Genomic DNA, 16334 nt, shown 5'->3' on the forward strand with positions numbered 1-16334 from the left:
TTACCGCTTTATTTTATTATGTAGCGAGTCTGTAAGTTATTCTACGTTTCCTAATAAACTCTGTATATATCAATTACATGCTTTGTTATGCCCTATTAGATCCTCGGTTTACTGGTGCTTCCCCACACGGCTCACCACTCCACTTATGCATTTGGTCCAGCACTGTTACTCTGGGCGTGTATCCATCTCAGCCAAATGTCCTGGTATTTTTGGCTGACCTTGCGCGTAGTATATATGCTCCTTTCCCACGGTAAAATTTGGTTGACCTTGTTTTTGAATTCTCCCAGCGTGGGTGGTTCTTCATCCAACCAACGTTGGGCTATTGTTTTTCTGGCTATATACAGTAGTCTAGCTACCGCTAGTTTTTCATGGTCATCCAACGCTAGGTCTTGTATGTATCCCAGGATGCACACGTATGGAGTAAAGTCCATACGTATGCCAAATGCTGCGTTTATTGCATTTCTTATTCCCACCCAATATCTATGCAATTTCGGACAGCGCCATAGCATGTGGATTAGGTCCGCCGTGTGGGTTTTGCACCTTACACATATCGGGGAGGTTCTCATTCCTATATTATGTAAGAAGGCCGGGGTGCGGTACACTCTGTGTATTAGGAATATTTGTGAGACTCTGTGTGACTCACTCAGAGATAACTGGGGTGTCATTTGCAGTATTTCCTCCCAGTGCGACTCCTCAATGGGCCCTATGTCTGCTTCCCATTTTGCTTTTGTTAGTATCGGGTTTCGTGCATTAACCGTGTCCTGTATGTGGGAATATAATACAGATATTTTCCCTGTTGTGGTGGTGGCTTTTCCTATTATGTCCGCTACTATATTAGTTGTCACTGCTATTTCTGTCGAGTTTTTTTCCGCTTGTATAGCGTGTCTAGGCTGCAAATATTTGTAAAAGTCACTATTGGGGATGCTGTAATTCTGTCTTATCTGCTCGAGGGTTTTTAGTTCCCCCCCCCCCTCCAGTATCTGATCCATTCTCCTGACTCCCCTGTCTTTCCACCCTTGGAAGCCTCTTAGCTTGTTGATTTCTGGCAAGTGTGGGTTATTCCATATGGGGGTATGCTGGGTGCAGCTTTTTATATTGAACATATTTCTGGTCTTCCACCATATTTTATGTGTCATTGTTAGTGTGGGGGCGCTTTGTCCGTTTTTTTTAAACGCTCCACGTTCCAGGGTTTCGAGCAGGTGTGACCCCCTGAAAAATTTTTTAAGAATTCTAAAACTAGCATCTTGTGTCTCTTCTGTCTCCCATCCCCTAAGATGCTGCAGCTGTGAGGCCACGAAATACGAGAACGGGTTGGGCAAAGCTAGTCCTCCCTTTTCTTTTGAGTTGTATAATAGCTGCAATTTTATCCTGGGTGTCTTCCCTCCCCATATGAGCTCTCTAAATAATCCCTTGACCTTGTGGAAGAATTTTTGTGTTATCCAGTGTGGGGAATTGTGTATTAGATATAGCAGTTGGGGCATCCATATCATTTTTATTAGATTCACTCTTCCTATGATTGACATGGGTAGTTTCCGCCATATGTGAAGTTTTTGTTTCCATTTTTCCATAAGTGGTTCTAGGTTTATTTTCCCGTATTCGCTGACGTTTTTCGTAATTTTAACTCCCAGGTATTTAATTATTGGGGTGCATTTCAGGGTTAGTTCTCTATTAGCAATTTGCATACCTGGAGTATCTACCGGTAGTATTTCGGATTTCGTCCAATTGATGGTGAGTCCTGAGAAGGCTCCGAATTCTTTTATTGCTAGCATCGCGGTTTCCAAGGATTTTTCCCCATCCCCTAAGAATAATAACATGTCATCCGCGTATAGGGCGATTTTTTCCTCTATATTTCCTCTTCTGAATCCCACTATTTCCTGATGTGCTCGAATTTTGCATGCCAGGGGCTCTATTGCAAGCGCAAACAGCAGTGGCGATAGTGGGCACCCTTGCCTTGTCCCTCTATGTAGTGGGAAGGCTTCTGATGACCCCCCGTTAATGGTCACATCCGCCTCCGCTCCAGCATATAGAAGTTTTACCCGTTGCACAAATATTGGGCCACAGCCCATTTTTTCTAAAACCTTCCACAAATATTGCCACTCGACGCTATCGAACGCCTTGGCCGCGTCTAATGAGCATATGGTTCTATCTCCGGTGTTATCTACGGGTATTTGTAGGTTTAGAAATACCCTACGGATATTCGTTGCCGTTGATCTTGCTGGTATAAATCCACTCTGGTCTGGGTGCACCAGTGTGGATGTCACTTGTGTTAGCCGCTTTGCCAGAACTTTTGCTATAATTTTGACGTCCGCGTTTAACAGCGATATTGGTCTATACGAATCCATCGACAGGGGGTCTTTTTCTGGTTTTAGCAGAATTATTATTTTTGCTTTTCGCATTGTTTGTGGCAGTTCCCCTTCCTTCTCCGCCCCCACCCATGTCTCTAGAAGTTGTGGTAGTAAGGTGTCTGCGTGTTGTTTATAAAATTCTATTGGGAAACCATCCTCCCCTGGGGCCTTGTTATTTTGCATGTCTTTTACCGCCTCCTGCATCTCCTCCAAGTCTATTGGTGCATCAAGGAACTCTCTCTGTTCCTCCGACAATTTACATGTTCCTATGTCCGCTAAGTATTCCTCGATTTGTTCCCCGTTTTTTCCAGTTTCGAGGAGTACAAAGAGGAGTAGAATTCACGTGCAATCTCTCTTATGGCTGTTGTATCCCTGACAATCTCGCCTTGTGTGTCCTTTAATTCAATGATATACGTGGGGCTGGTTTGTGCTCGGGCAATAACTGCCAGCATATGTCCCGTTTTTTCTCCCTCCTCGTAATATGTCTGTTTTCGGAACCCGTTTTTAGTTGCCGCCGTGTCTAGTACGTAATTATTAAGGGCCTCTTGAGCTTGTTTCCATAGGTTGAGTGCTGTTATTGTTTTCTCTTTTATATAGTTTTCTTCCGATTCTTTTAGTTTGTCACGTATTTTTTGTCCTTTATCTCTATGCCCCTTTTTCGCCTGCGTGATTTGTTGTATGTATACCCCCCTCATATATGCCTTCATGGCCTCCCAGCAGACCATCATACTTGTGGTACCCTTATTTAGTGTAAAATATTCCTCTAGTGTCGTTTTCACTATTTCCTTGTTTAATATATTTAGCCAGTGCGAGTTCAGATTCCATCTCTTTTGGGGGTGACTATCGGTGTTGCTATGTTGTATGTCCAGGCGTAGTATGGAATGATCAGATACCATTCTTGGCAGATATTCTATCCGGGTTATATCTCTATATAACTGGATATTCCCTACCGCTAGGTCTATTCTAGATAAACATTGGTGTGTGGATGAGTAACAGGAATATTGTTTATGTGTGGGGTGCCGTGTTCTCCATATATCTATTAATGATATTTCTTTTATTAGTTTACCTAATGGTGTTAGGTTCCTTTCTTCGTTTACGCTTCCTGCCCTTAGTCTGTCCTGTGTAGGGTTAATGACCGAATTAAAGTCACCTATGATAAGGACTGGGATGTCCGGTTTGTCTGCTATGAATCCTATAACTTGCCGCATTGTCGTGTTATTGTATGGTGGCGGGATATATACTGAAGCTATAATGCATGTATAATTGTATATTCTGCAGTGTAGACATATGAAGCGGCCTTCCGGATCGATTTTTCGTGATAGGCATTTAAACGGTATATTTCTGTGAACCACTATGCTAACCCCCCTGGAGTACCTGGTGTGTGTGGAGTGGAAGCTCTGTCCCATCCCTCCTATTTTGAGTGTGTCCGTATTTTCTTTTGATAGGTGCGTCTCCTGCATACATATAATAGCCGGGCCTTGTTCCTTAATGACTTTCAGTATTGCTGATCGTTTTGTCTGGTCGCTCATACCTCTCACGTTCCACGATACGACCCTGATCTTACTACTCATTTTTTGGGTTTTCTGTTTTTCGCAGGATTATTTTCTGTGTGTTACCACCCCTTTTTGTTTTTGTGAGTGAGTCGCACTGGGAGGACCCCCGTCTCAATATTTGTGTCTCCCCCATGTCTCCCCGTATATGTGTATGTATACTACTATTTGTTCTCCGCAATGGGCCTCTCCAGCAACATTTTGGTTTGGCCCCCCACATCCGCCAATACATACATTTATTCACCTTTGCAATGCAGATTTTCGTTATTTGCAGTATACTATTCAACCGTACAATTACATTAACATTTCTTCCCCTTATCCCTCCCTGAACCATTTTTCTATCGTTTAACCTTATCCCTTTTAACTGTATACTATCTAGTATTTCCCAACTATGCGAGAGAGAGACCAAACAACAAACATCCCCAACACATAACTCACTGATCCGTTGTCTCATCGGATCGGGGTACCAGTCCTCCATTCTCCTACGCGATGCATCCTGTCGTCCCAGGAGCTCCTTTCAAAAAATTTTCGGTTCCCTTTGTGTGAACATTACTTTGGGTGCAGCCTCTTCATGGTGACTTGCGCGGCGATCTTCCCCTCCGGATCTGTTCTTCATTTTGATCTATCCAGTGACCTGCGTCTTTTGGGTTTTCGAAGAATTGTGTCGTACCCAGCGCCGCCACTCTCAGTTTAGCCGGGTACAACATCCCATAGGGCACTTGTAGGTTTCGCAGCCGTCTTTTTATTTCTATAAATGTTGCTCGCTTCTTTTGTATTTCCGTAGAGAAGTCTGGATAAAAGGAGATTTTCGCGCCGTTGTATTGAACTTCACCCTTTTCGCGGGCCTTTTGGAGTATGGTGTCACGGTCTCTATAGTGCAGCACTTTTATGAGTATCGGTCTGGCGGGAGCCCCCGGGGGGAGGGGTCGTGTCGGCACGCGGTGGGCTCTTTCGACTGCAAACATCGCAGTTAGGGTGTTTCTTCCGAACAATTCGGGCAGCCATGTTTCGAAGAATTCTGCTGCGTTTCTTCCTTCCGTCTTTTCTGGGAGGCCCACAATTCTCACGTTGTTCCTTCTTGACCTATTTTCTAAGTCATCTACCTTGTTCTGTAGGTATTGTATGTCGTGCAGGTTTTTTCCCACGTCTCGTTGCATCGGCTGTATTGCGTCTTCTACGTCGCTTAAACGCTGTTCAGTTTCTGTCAGACGCTCTGATATTTTCCTCATATCTTGCCGTAGCAGGTTTACATTACTTTGCATCGCCCCCATCTGCATGTTAAGGTTGTTCAGTGACGCATTGCCTTTAGTAATTTAGCTGAAGATTACTTTCAGTGTAGGTTCTCTGGCGCATCTATCGCCCTCCTGTCTTTGGTCTTTTTTGGCAGCATCTTCTGTACTTTGATAGGTGTCTCGTGTAGGGCTGTCTGACATGTTTGCATATTTTGCGCTGTGCATGCAGATGTCTGGGCTGCTTGTACTGTTCATGCTGTCTCTTGCGTGATGTTTTTCTGTGTTGGCACTGTTTGCATCATTATTATTGTGGTTGGTGTTGTGGGCATGATTTATGGCTGCTTGCCTGTTTCCAGCAGAGTCTTGTACAGCATGTGGACTGCTTTGTTTGGCTTTATCTTTGTTGTGTTTAACAGGCTCCGTTAGTGTATTTGCTTTATCTGCCCTCTCCTTGTCTCTCTCACTTTCTGTGTATGCTGTGCCGGTGACTTCCTCCTCCCCTCCTGCCCCCACCATCTCCGTGTTTCTCTGCAAACTCTCCTGCTCCCCTGTCTCCCTTTTGTTGCTTGGGGCTTATGGGGACTTCTTTACTGCCTCCCTCTTCCCTGGCATACCTTGCCAGCTTGCGTGCAGTGTCTGCACTATTTACACTGAGCCGCGGTATGAGCGTTCTCGGCTCCCTCCCGCCGGTGCCATCTTGCCTCTGCCGGCCGCCGGCTTCTTCTGCTTTTCCCCGCTCCTTGCCTCGCACCATTATTGCTGCTGTCACTCGTTTCACCTCCGGAGCTTGCTGCTGTGCCTCCGCTGCTGTTTGGTTGCTTTTCGCTGCCCCTGGGTCCCGTTTTCAGGATGGGATTGTCGGGTCTTTCAGGAGCTACACTGAGGTGCGACTTTCTACATCTCCGGCCAGGCTCCGCCCCCCCACTTCTAGTTGTTTAGCTGCAAGAAGCAGACAGCTCTGTACATTGTGCAGTGGCCTAGATTGGTTTGCAGGCTCAGTATCATTCACTTCAGTAGGACTCAGTCGGCAGTACCAACTTCGACCACTGTGCAATGCAGAGAACTATCTGCTTCCTGAAAAAAAACAAACTGCTAGAAGTGGGACAGTGCCTTTAAAAAATACAAAGAATTTAATTAAAACAGTTATACAAAAAAAAATTCCAAAGGTTGTTACATATAAGCAATTGGTTATTACAGAGCTATTTTGATTATCATATATATCTCTATACTCTCTAACTTCCAGGTGTCGTACAAGCGTGAAATTTCTCAAGAGCATTCTTTGCATCTTAAATAGGAAAAGTAAAGGGGTCACAACTTGATTATTCAATGCTAAGTGCAAAAGTACTTGCACTCTTGTGTAATGTGTGTAATCTAATTCTCTAACTTCCTGATGTCGTACAAACATGAAATTTGTCAGGAGCATTCTTTAGGTCCTAAATAGGAAAGGTAAAGGGGTCACAACTCGATTATTCAATACTGATTGCAACAGTAAGTGCCCCCCTAAGAAATGTAACTTCCCGATGTCATGCAAGCAGGAGGGCTAGACATACCGGTACTGAGAGGGTTAACACCCTTTGGCTGTGGCAACTAGCAAAACATAAAAGTCAATTCCTGCCAGACTCAGAGAGGAGCGAGTACTAGCTCAGTGGAGCTGAAGGGCTGCTAGCCGGAGGTCCAAGTTGGACCAGCGAGATCCTTGGGGGGAGGGGATCTGTTTGGGAACCGTGGCTAGTCTGAAAGAGGAGGATGCCCTGTAGATGCCCGGTGGGGTTAGCGATGGCGGCCCAGTGGCTTTGTGACCCCTAAAATTATGGACTCTCCTTATGCTTTACGTGTTTGGAATGCTGTGAAATAAAACTGGCAGGCAGCAGATTTTAAAGAAAGTTTAAGTCTCCTGGAGTTTATCTACACATGTGGTGCACCATTTCCCTGATGTTGAGGTTGGCGATCTGCAGACGAGTACCCCCTTGGCACAAAATGGAGGGGAACGGAGAGAAGATAGAGCCAGTGCAGGAAACACTGAAAGAGTGGTCAGAGAGGTAGGAGGAGAACCAGGAGAGAGCAGTGTCCTTTAGAGCGATGGAGCGAAGCAACGCAAGGAGGAGGTCATGGTCGACAGTGTCTAATGCAGCAGAGAGATCAAGCAGCATTAGTAGGGAGTAGTCGCCCCTCGATTTGGCCATCATCGGGTCATTGCGTGAGGGCATATACTTTTGTGAGGGGGTTTCGGTCGAATGTATGGGGTAGAAGCTGGACTGGAGGGAGTTGAGTTCTCAGGGACATGAAGGGGAGGTTCGATATGAGTTGGCAGCATTGGTCGGGTCAAGGGTCAGTTTCCTTAGCAGAGGGGATATGATGGAGTGTTTAAATGAGGCGGGGAAAATACCAGAGGTCAGGGAGAGGTAGAAGATGGAGGTGAGGTGGATAATGACAGCCGGGGAAAGGGACTGCAGATGGTGTGAGGGAAGAGGGTCGCTAGAGCAGGAGGTGGGGCGAGCAGCGGAGAGCAGTCTGGAGACTTCTTCTCTGTCATTGGTTCTAGTATAAATAGTAAGTGATGGATGCCGTGCTGAAGCAGCCGGGATCAGCGGTGGCCGTTTAGTGTTTGGGGATTTCTTTTTGGATGTATTAGATTGTTTCTTTGAAGTGGTCGACTAGCTCTCCAGCATCGAGATCCATCATGGGACCCTGTTCTTGGGGGCTGAGGAGGTAGAGGAAGGTGTTGAGGAGTCATTTGGGGTTGTGTGATAGTGAGGAGACGAGGGAGGTGAAATAAACTTGTTTGGCGTGGTGGGGGGCGAGGTCGTAGGCTTTGAGCATATATTTGTAGTGGGTGAAGTCTGCGGGCTGTTTGGGTTTGCGCCACAGTCGTTCAGCACACCTAGAGCATCGCCAGATGAAGCGCGCTTGGTGTGTGAGCCAAGATAGTCATGATCTGCGGTGGACGGCTCGGGGCACGGGGGGCGCCGCTTCATCCAGGGCGCGTCTGAGGGAGGTGGAGTAGTGTTCAGATTACGGCATGAGAGGAGGAAGATGTGGGACAGGGAGGACTGTGAGATCTGGGCAACCTGCTGGGTGCGGATGGTAATAACGCCCCCTGAGGGTTTGATGTAAAATATATATTGTACTCCCCCAATCCCCGATCAGCGCAGCGTCTGCTTTGTGCACAAATATATGGTTCCCAGCATCCATACTGAGCACACAATACACACACTCGGCTCCGCTTCTCCGTCTCACACACACTCGGCTCCGCTCCTCCGTCTCACACACGCTCAACTCCGCTCCTCCGTCTCGCACACGCTCGGCTCCGCTCCTCCGTCTCGCACACGCTCGGCTCCGCTCCTCCGTCTCACACACGCTCGGCTCCGCTCCTCCGTCTCGCACACGCTCAACTCCGCTCCTCCGTCTCGCACACGCTCGGCTCCGCTCCTCCGTCTCGCACGCGCTCGGCTCCGCTCCTCCGTCTCGCACGCGCTCGGCTCCGCTCCTCCGTCTCGCACGCGCTCGGCTCCGCTCCTCCGTCTCGCACGCGCTCGGCTCCGCTCCTCCGTCTCGCACGCGCTCGGCTCCGCTCCTCCGTCTCGCACGCGCTCGGCTCCGCTCCTCCGTCTCGCACGCGCTCGGCTCCGCTCCCCCGTCTCGCACGCGCTCGGCTCCGCTCCCCCGTCTCGCACGCGCTCGGCTCCGCTCCTCCGTCTCGCACGCGCTCGGCTCCGCTCCTCCGTCTCGCACGCGCTCGGCTCCGCTCCTCCGTCTCGCACGCGCTCGGCTCCGCTCCTCCGTCTCGCACGCGCTCGGCTCCGCTACTCCGTCTCGCACACGCTCGGCTCCGCTCCCCCGTCTCGCACGCGCTCGGCTCCGCTCCTCCGTCTCGCACGCGCTCGGCTCCGCTCCTCCGTCTCGCACACGCTCGGCTCCGCTCCTCCGTCTCGCACACGCTCGGCTCCGCTCCTCCGTCTCTCACACGCGCTCGGCTCCGCTCCTCCGTCTCGCACACACACACTCGGCTCCGCTCCTCCGTCTCCCACTCGCTTGCCTCCTCTCCCTCCACTCTCTGAATACATCCTCACACAGCAGAGTCTGGCATCCACTGAGCAGATAGACCTGGTCATGTGACCCCTTGTCTCCTCCCACACACTGATCACATGATGGTGACATCATCACAGGTCCTGTAAACACAGAACAACCCCACGGCTCCTGTCCGGCTGCAGCTGGAGGTATGTGGGGTCACCAGCACTGGGGGGCAGATTTATGGAGGCCCATAGCAACCAATCATAGCGCTGTGATTGGTTGCTATGGGTGACGGGGACACTGCGGAATAAGTTGGCGCTATACAAATAAAGATTATTATATTATTATTTACTTTGAGGCAGTTTGCTGCAGCTTTATCTGCCAGAATGCTCTTGGTCATTAAGAGGTTAATAAGGAAGTCACCGGGATCTGCGCCAACTTTATTTCCATAAGACGTGAATTCATAACCTGCAACATAAAGTGACATTTTCTTGCCATGTTCTTCTATTGTAATACGGCTGTTCGGGGGTTAATAAGTGAATGGATCTCCTCCCCTCACATGTAACATTCCTGTAATGCAGCTGTTCGGGGGTTAATAAGTGAATGAATCTCCTCCCCTCACATGTAACATTCCTGTAATGCGGCTGTTCGGGGGTTAATAAGTGAATGGATCTCCTCCCCTCACATGTAACATTCCTGTAATGCGGCTGTTGGGGGTTAATAAGTGAATGGATCTCCTCCCCTCACATGTAACATTCCTGTAATGCGGCTGTTTGGGGGTTAATAAGTGAATGGATCTCCTCCCCTCACATGTAACATTCCTGTAATGCGGCTGTTTGGGGGTTAATAAGTGAATGGATCTCCTCCCCTCACATGTAACATTCCTGTAATGCGGCTGTTTGGGGGTTAATAAGTGAATGGATCTCCTCCCCTCACATGTAACATTCCTGTAATGCGGCTGTTTGGGGGTTAATAAGTGAATGGATCTCCTCCCCTCACATGTAACATTCCTGTAATGCGGCTGTTTGGGGGTTAATAAGTGAATGGATCTCCTCCCCTCACATGTAACATTCCTGTAATGCGGCTGTTTGGGGGTTAATAAGTGAATGAATCTCCTCCCCTCACATGTAACATTCCTGTAATGCGGCTGTTTGGGGGTTAATAAGTGAATGAATCTCCTCCCCTCACATGTAACATTCCTGTAATGCGGCTGTTTGGGGGTTAATAAGTGAATGAATCTCCTCCCCTCACATGTAACATTCCTGTAATGCGGCTGTTTGGGGGTTAATAAGTGAATGGATCTCCTCCCCTCACATGTAACATTCCTGTAATGCGGCTGTTTGGGGGTTAATAAGTGAATGGATCTCCTCCCCTCACATGTAACATTCCTGTAATGCGGCTGTTTGGGGGTTAATAAGTGAATGAATCTCCTCCCCTCACATGTAACATTCCTGTAATGCGGCTGTTTGGGGGTTAATAAGTGAATGGATCTCCTCCCCTCACATGTAACATTCCTGTAATGCGGCTGTTTGGGGGTTAATAAGTGAATGGATCTCCTCCCCTCACATGTAACATTCCTGTAATGCGGCTGTTTGGGGGTTAATAAGTGAATGGATCTCCTCCCCTCACATGTCACATAAAGTATTTGAGATAAAAGGATCTCCTTTTAGAATATTCCATCGTTTATTTAGGATATTCCTCAGTTCCCTTTGTTTTGAGTTATATCTCGTGTTGGAGCAGAGATCATAGTGACCTTCATTCTTCTCAGATGTCATTTGTTTTCTTGTTATTATATTAGTACGTATTGGCCCGCCCTCTTGCCTAGCTCTAATATAAGATGTTTTTAATAGGGTTTCTGGATACTTTTTTTCTTTCAACCTATTATACAGAATTTTTGCCTGCTCGTCAAGTGTTTTAAGGGTAGAACAGTTTCTTCGGATCCGTTTGAATTGTCCGAAAGGAACGTTTAATTTCCATTTTTTCGCATGGCCACTTCTGAAGTCCAGGAAACTGTTGGCATCCACTTGTTAAAAAAGTGTTTTTGTACAAATGTTATTTTCCTTAATATAGATGTCCAAATCCAAGAAAGTAACTTGTGTAGTGTTACAAGTGCCAGTGAATTCTAAACCCCATGTGTTTAGGTTCAGATTTTTGATAAATTGTTTTACTTCTCCCATGATGTCGTCCCAAATAAAGATGATGTCATCATTGTATAGTCTATAGAAATAGATGTGGGGATCTTTGAGGTTTTCTTCAAATGCGCCCATGTACATGTTCGCATAGCAGGGCGCATTTGGTCCCCATGGCGGTCCCCCTTGTTTGCAGGTAGAAGTGGTTGTTAAATTAAAAATAATTATTGTAAAGAATAAATTCCACACTGTCCAACAGAAATTGTTTTTGTTTTGGTGGAATTAAAGTATCCTTTTCTAAAAAGTGGGCAATGGCCTCAATTCCTTGTAAATGGGGGATGTTAGAATATGGGGAGCAAACGTCAAGAGTTACCCATATGTGTGTTTTTTTCCAAGGGATCTGTTGCAATATGGATAATAATTGAGATGTGTCCTTCAAATATGCAGGGAGTTTTGTTACAAATCTTTGTAGTTGTCTGTCGACATATTGTAGCTGGTAAGTGAAACAAATACCCTCTATGATGGGTCTTCCATCCAAAATCAAAAAATTACAGAGGGATCTAAACCAAAAATATTGAAAAAAAGATATTTCCCTTGGGAATATAAAGCTACCCCACAGGTCAAATTTGCAGATAATAGAAAAACATACAACATTTACCAGAACAGAAGAAATACTTTTGAATTATATAATCATCCAGAAAGATCCCGTCACCGTAACAGAAATTCCTCCTTTTCTAACTCTAGATCCAACCAATATCCAGACCCCTATGAGTACCAATACAATGATCATCTAGTTACCTCTTTTGGGATCTATGAACTGGGTCTTACACCTCAGCCCCCCCCCCCCCCCCCAGATGGCCAAACAGACTAGATGGATATTATTACAACACTTTTCATTCTGAACCATTATACAGACACATCCCAAGAGAATCTACTTGGAAGCACAGATACCCTAGAAACCCTACCCAAGAAAGGGCACTGAGAGCCAATAGAAGAAGATATAATTACCCTAAAAAAAACATTTATGATTATAATCCATTAAATAATAATTTACCTTCAAAACCCACATTCCCTTCCATTATTTCTAATAATCCGAACTCCTCTGGAGAAAACATAACACAAGTTCCATTGGATAAACCGTCCCCAACTAACTCTTCAACCAATTCAAATAGAGCGCCTGCAGCACAAACAGAATACCCTTGCTTAAGGGGAGGTTCTCACAGCCTCGGTGGGGTTGGACTGCGCAACAAGAGTCGTTACCAGCCACCGGCCAATAACCACCCTGTCGAGACTTATATTGATTTGGTAGACAGGGATATCAGGAAACTGAGAACAAGATACCTGAGGGATAAGGATACATATACTAACAACTTGTCTAAAGAAGAGAGAGTAGCAATTAAATCCCTGGCCAATGATGACAGCATAACTATAAGGGCTGCAGACAAGGGTGGGGCAGTGGTTGTGATGAACACGGATCAGTATGAACAGGAGATTTATAGTCAACTAGCTGACACTGACGTTTATGAAAAACTGGAGAGAAATCCTACAATGCATTTTCAAAAGGAACTGAGGATATTATTCAATGAGGCTCTTTTGGAAGGTATTGTAGATCAGGCATTAGTGAAATTTCTGGATATTGAATTCCCCAGGGTTCCTATTTTGTACACGTTACCAAAGATTCATAAAAAACTCAACCATCCCCCTGGCCGCCCAATCGTCTCTGGGTGTGAATCATTATTTTCGAATGCCTCTAAGTTTTTGGATAAGGTGTTACGTGAATTTGCTGTGAAATCTGCGTCCTGTATTAAAGATACTGGCCACTTCCTGGAAAAACTAAAGGGAGTACACATAACGCAAAATACCATATTAGCGACATTTGATGTCGTGGCTTTATAAACCTCGATTAAGCATTCCAAGGGGTTGGAGGCGGTTGAGCGTTATCTGAACAACTCAGGCATCCCCATGCATTGTGTTGCATTTGCCCTGTCGCTGCTGGAGTACATCCTCACCAACAATTATTTTTTGTTCGGGGGGGGGGGGGGGGGGGTACTACCGGCAGCGACAGGGTACCGCCATGGGAGCGCACATGGCTCCGACTTACGCTAACACTTTTATGAGGGCGTTTGAAGAAGATCATGTTTACACCTCAAGATTTTGGCAGTATGTAAAATCTTGGTGGCGCTTCATTGATGATATTTTTGTGTTATGGGAAGGCACGGTTGAGGACCTGAATAGCTTCCAAGAGGCTTTGAACTTGGTTTATCCAAAATTACGGTTCACCCTCACGTGCTCGGCGGAACAAATTCAATTTTTGGATGTGTTAATAATTAAAACAGCAGACACCTTGAAGACAGACATCTATAGAAAGCCCACGGATCGTAATAATCTGTTGAGGTACGAAAGCTTTCACCCAAGACCCATGATCACATCATTGCCAAGTAGTCAGCTTTTGAGAGTCAAAAGAATTGCCAATGAGGATGTAGTAGAGGAGAGGCTAGAACAGGTGTGCGAAAGGTTTCGCAAGAGGGGATACCCGGAGGTAATTCTGAGTAGAGCCAAGGAGGAAGTGGAAGGAGTTGAGGTAGTGGCCTTACAGAACACTGGGAGAACTAATAAATCGGATAGGATCCCATGTGTTATGTCCTATAGCAATAGGAGTTGTAAAATAGGTGGTACGTTGAAGAAACACTGGGACATATTACAAAGAGGATGTAGTGAAATTTGTGAATTTCAATCTCCCCCCATAATGGCATACAAGAGAGGCAAAAACCTCAAAGATATGCTGGTGCATATGGTAACAGAAAAGAGGGGGGTTCCCAGACAGGGACTGTTGCTCCCTCCTAGGCAGGGCAACTTTCCCTGCATGGGATGCACCTGTTGTGGCAATTTGGTGAAAAGTAAATCTTTCAGACACCCCTTTACGGGAAAAGAATTCCCAATGAAAGGGAGGTTCACGTGTAACTCCAGTTTTGTAGTGTACCTGCTAACCTGCCCGTGTGCGTTGGGTTATGTGGGAGAAACCACGCAAGAGGTGAAACAAAGAATTTTCCAACATAAAAGTACTATTCGTACAAAGAAAAAAAAACTGCCTATCCCTAAACATTTTTTAGAACATGGCCATACCGTAGATCAATTACGGTTTAGGGTTATAGACCATGTCCCTATATTAAATAGAGGGGGAGATAGAGCAAACCTCTTGAAACGTAAGGAACTTCGGTGGATACACACGCTAGACAAAATGGCACCAAGGGGACTTAACATTGAATACAGCTATTTGCCACACATTTAAACCATGATTCTGAGTGTAATTATTGTTTTTAATCTATGGAAATACGACATTATTGGAATAGGTATTAATTTGTTTCTCTATTTGCCTTGTAGGATCGGGGTTCATCCTTCCCTGGAGGGGGTACATCACCGAAACACCAAAAATTCTTTGTCTTTGCTCAGCGATATTTGCGCTAATATGAATAGTATATGGTTATATTTTTGTCCTTGTACTGTCAAGATTTATTAAAACATATGCAGAAATATCTGATGTGACTTCAATGGTTAGTATTTTATAACTGGGTTTACAATTGTATACTAGTTGTACAGTAGCCTAAAAGTGAGCTATAATAAACAAGCTGCAGGTAGTATACAGTACAAATATTGTGGTGTAGATTGAGTTAAGTATCCATTTCCTAGAACTTCATTATACTGGTGAGTCTGCCAGTTTGTATTGTTAAAGGAAACAGAGCACTTGGAGAGTGTGTTGTGTCTTGTGATTAGCCTCACATGTATCACTGCTAGACGATGCGGCACTGTGTAATTGCCCTGGATGCACTGTCCTGCATTGTGATTGGAGGAGCCGTTGCTAGGATGCGAGGTTGTAAGGTGATTACACACAGCAGGGGGGAGTCAATGAGCGTGGTGAACATGATGACGTAATGAGGAAGTGAACTCAGGCACACTACTCCTTAGGAGACGCTGAAGCAGATGCCGTGGTGATGGTGTGCCCTGCCGGGAGGAAGGACTCTGGATCCCCATCAGCTGATGCATGATTAAGTGGTAGGAGGAAACGTTTTTGATGACCAATGATATGTCTGTAGTATCCATGTTTTAAACTATTTAAGGGGGGTTGTATCAGATTGTAACATGCTTGACAAAGGCTGTTTGTAACGGCCGAAACGTTGCGTGTATTTTACTGAGGATGGAATAAAGAGAAAGAACCAGTTTTACTGCAACTAAGTGTGTCTGCTGCCATTCGTATAGGATTTCGTGCTGTAACACTTCAACCAACCCACCCAATTTCCAATATATTCAGATATGCGTTTAGAACCACCAGCTATGGAGAATATCGCAGGAAGTCCGTCAGATTTGATCAATTTCCTACAAAGTAAGGAAAATACCCCCCTTAGAACCAATATTAATATTGATCCTATCCTTCCAACTAGCTAATCATTTGAGATTCCCAACAATACAAATCATGTTACTACCCCGATAACATCTTTTTTAGGGGAGACAACCCCTCGAATTTCAGAAACAAAGGGTCTAATAAGCAACACCCGGGTCACACGGAGTTCTGTGCTGTCCCTGAACCCTAAAGGAAAAACACTACTCAAAACCATTGGGAACAACCCGATGGGATGTTCAAAAATTACTCACTTTTATCAGTCACGCAACAGATCAGAAAAAGGAGGAGAAGAAGTGGCGAACGAGCAGGGAGAAAAACACGCCAGAAATCAAAAATATCTAAAAACAATTCGGAAGATACAAACGCCAACGATGAAGCGATAAAATTGGGTATATTCAATATCTCTGGATACACGTTGAAAAAAAGAAGTGGAATTACTATCCAGGGGCTTGTCCTTTAGTCCATCAAGCGAGCCTGATCTTTTCGAACTCTTTATAGACCTTAATCACTTTGTAAGAAAATTGACACTAAAGAGATTCTACTCACTAAATGAGAACAAACTCCCACCTGAGGGATCATACTGTAGAGTTATAAAACTGAGAGAGCCCTTAGAGGACTCCATACTTGAAGACACCACTCCCACTAAAAAACCATTAACCACCAACCTTAAA

At 45.6% G+C, this 16334-nt stretch overlaps 1 long non-coding RNA gene across 1 annotated transcript; it reads left to right on the forward strand.

Moving 5' to 3' along the window:
• Positions 1-9296: 9296 nt before the first annotated feature.
• Positions 9297-14800, forward strand: LOC136624545 (uncharacterized). The gene is made up of 2 exons (XR_010792338.1): positions 9297-9344; positions 14649-14800. It is a non-coding gene; the product is annotated as an uncharacterized lncRNA (long non-coding RNA).
• Positions 14801-16334: the final 1534 nt, after the last annotated feature.

This window comes from Eleutherodactylus coqui, chromosome 4 (assembly GCF_035609145.1).
Source record: "Eleutherodactylus coqui strain aEleCoq1 chromosome 4, aEleCoq1.hap1, whole genome shotgun sequence".
Classification (NCBI taxonomy): Eukaryota; Metazoa; Chordata; class Amphibia; order Anura; family Eleutherodactylidae; genus Eleutherodactylus; species Eleutherodactylus coqui.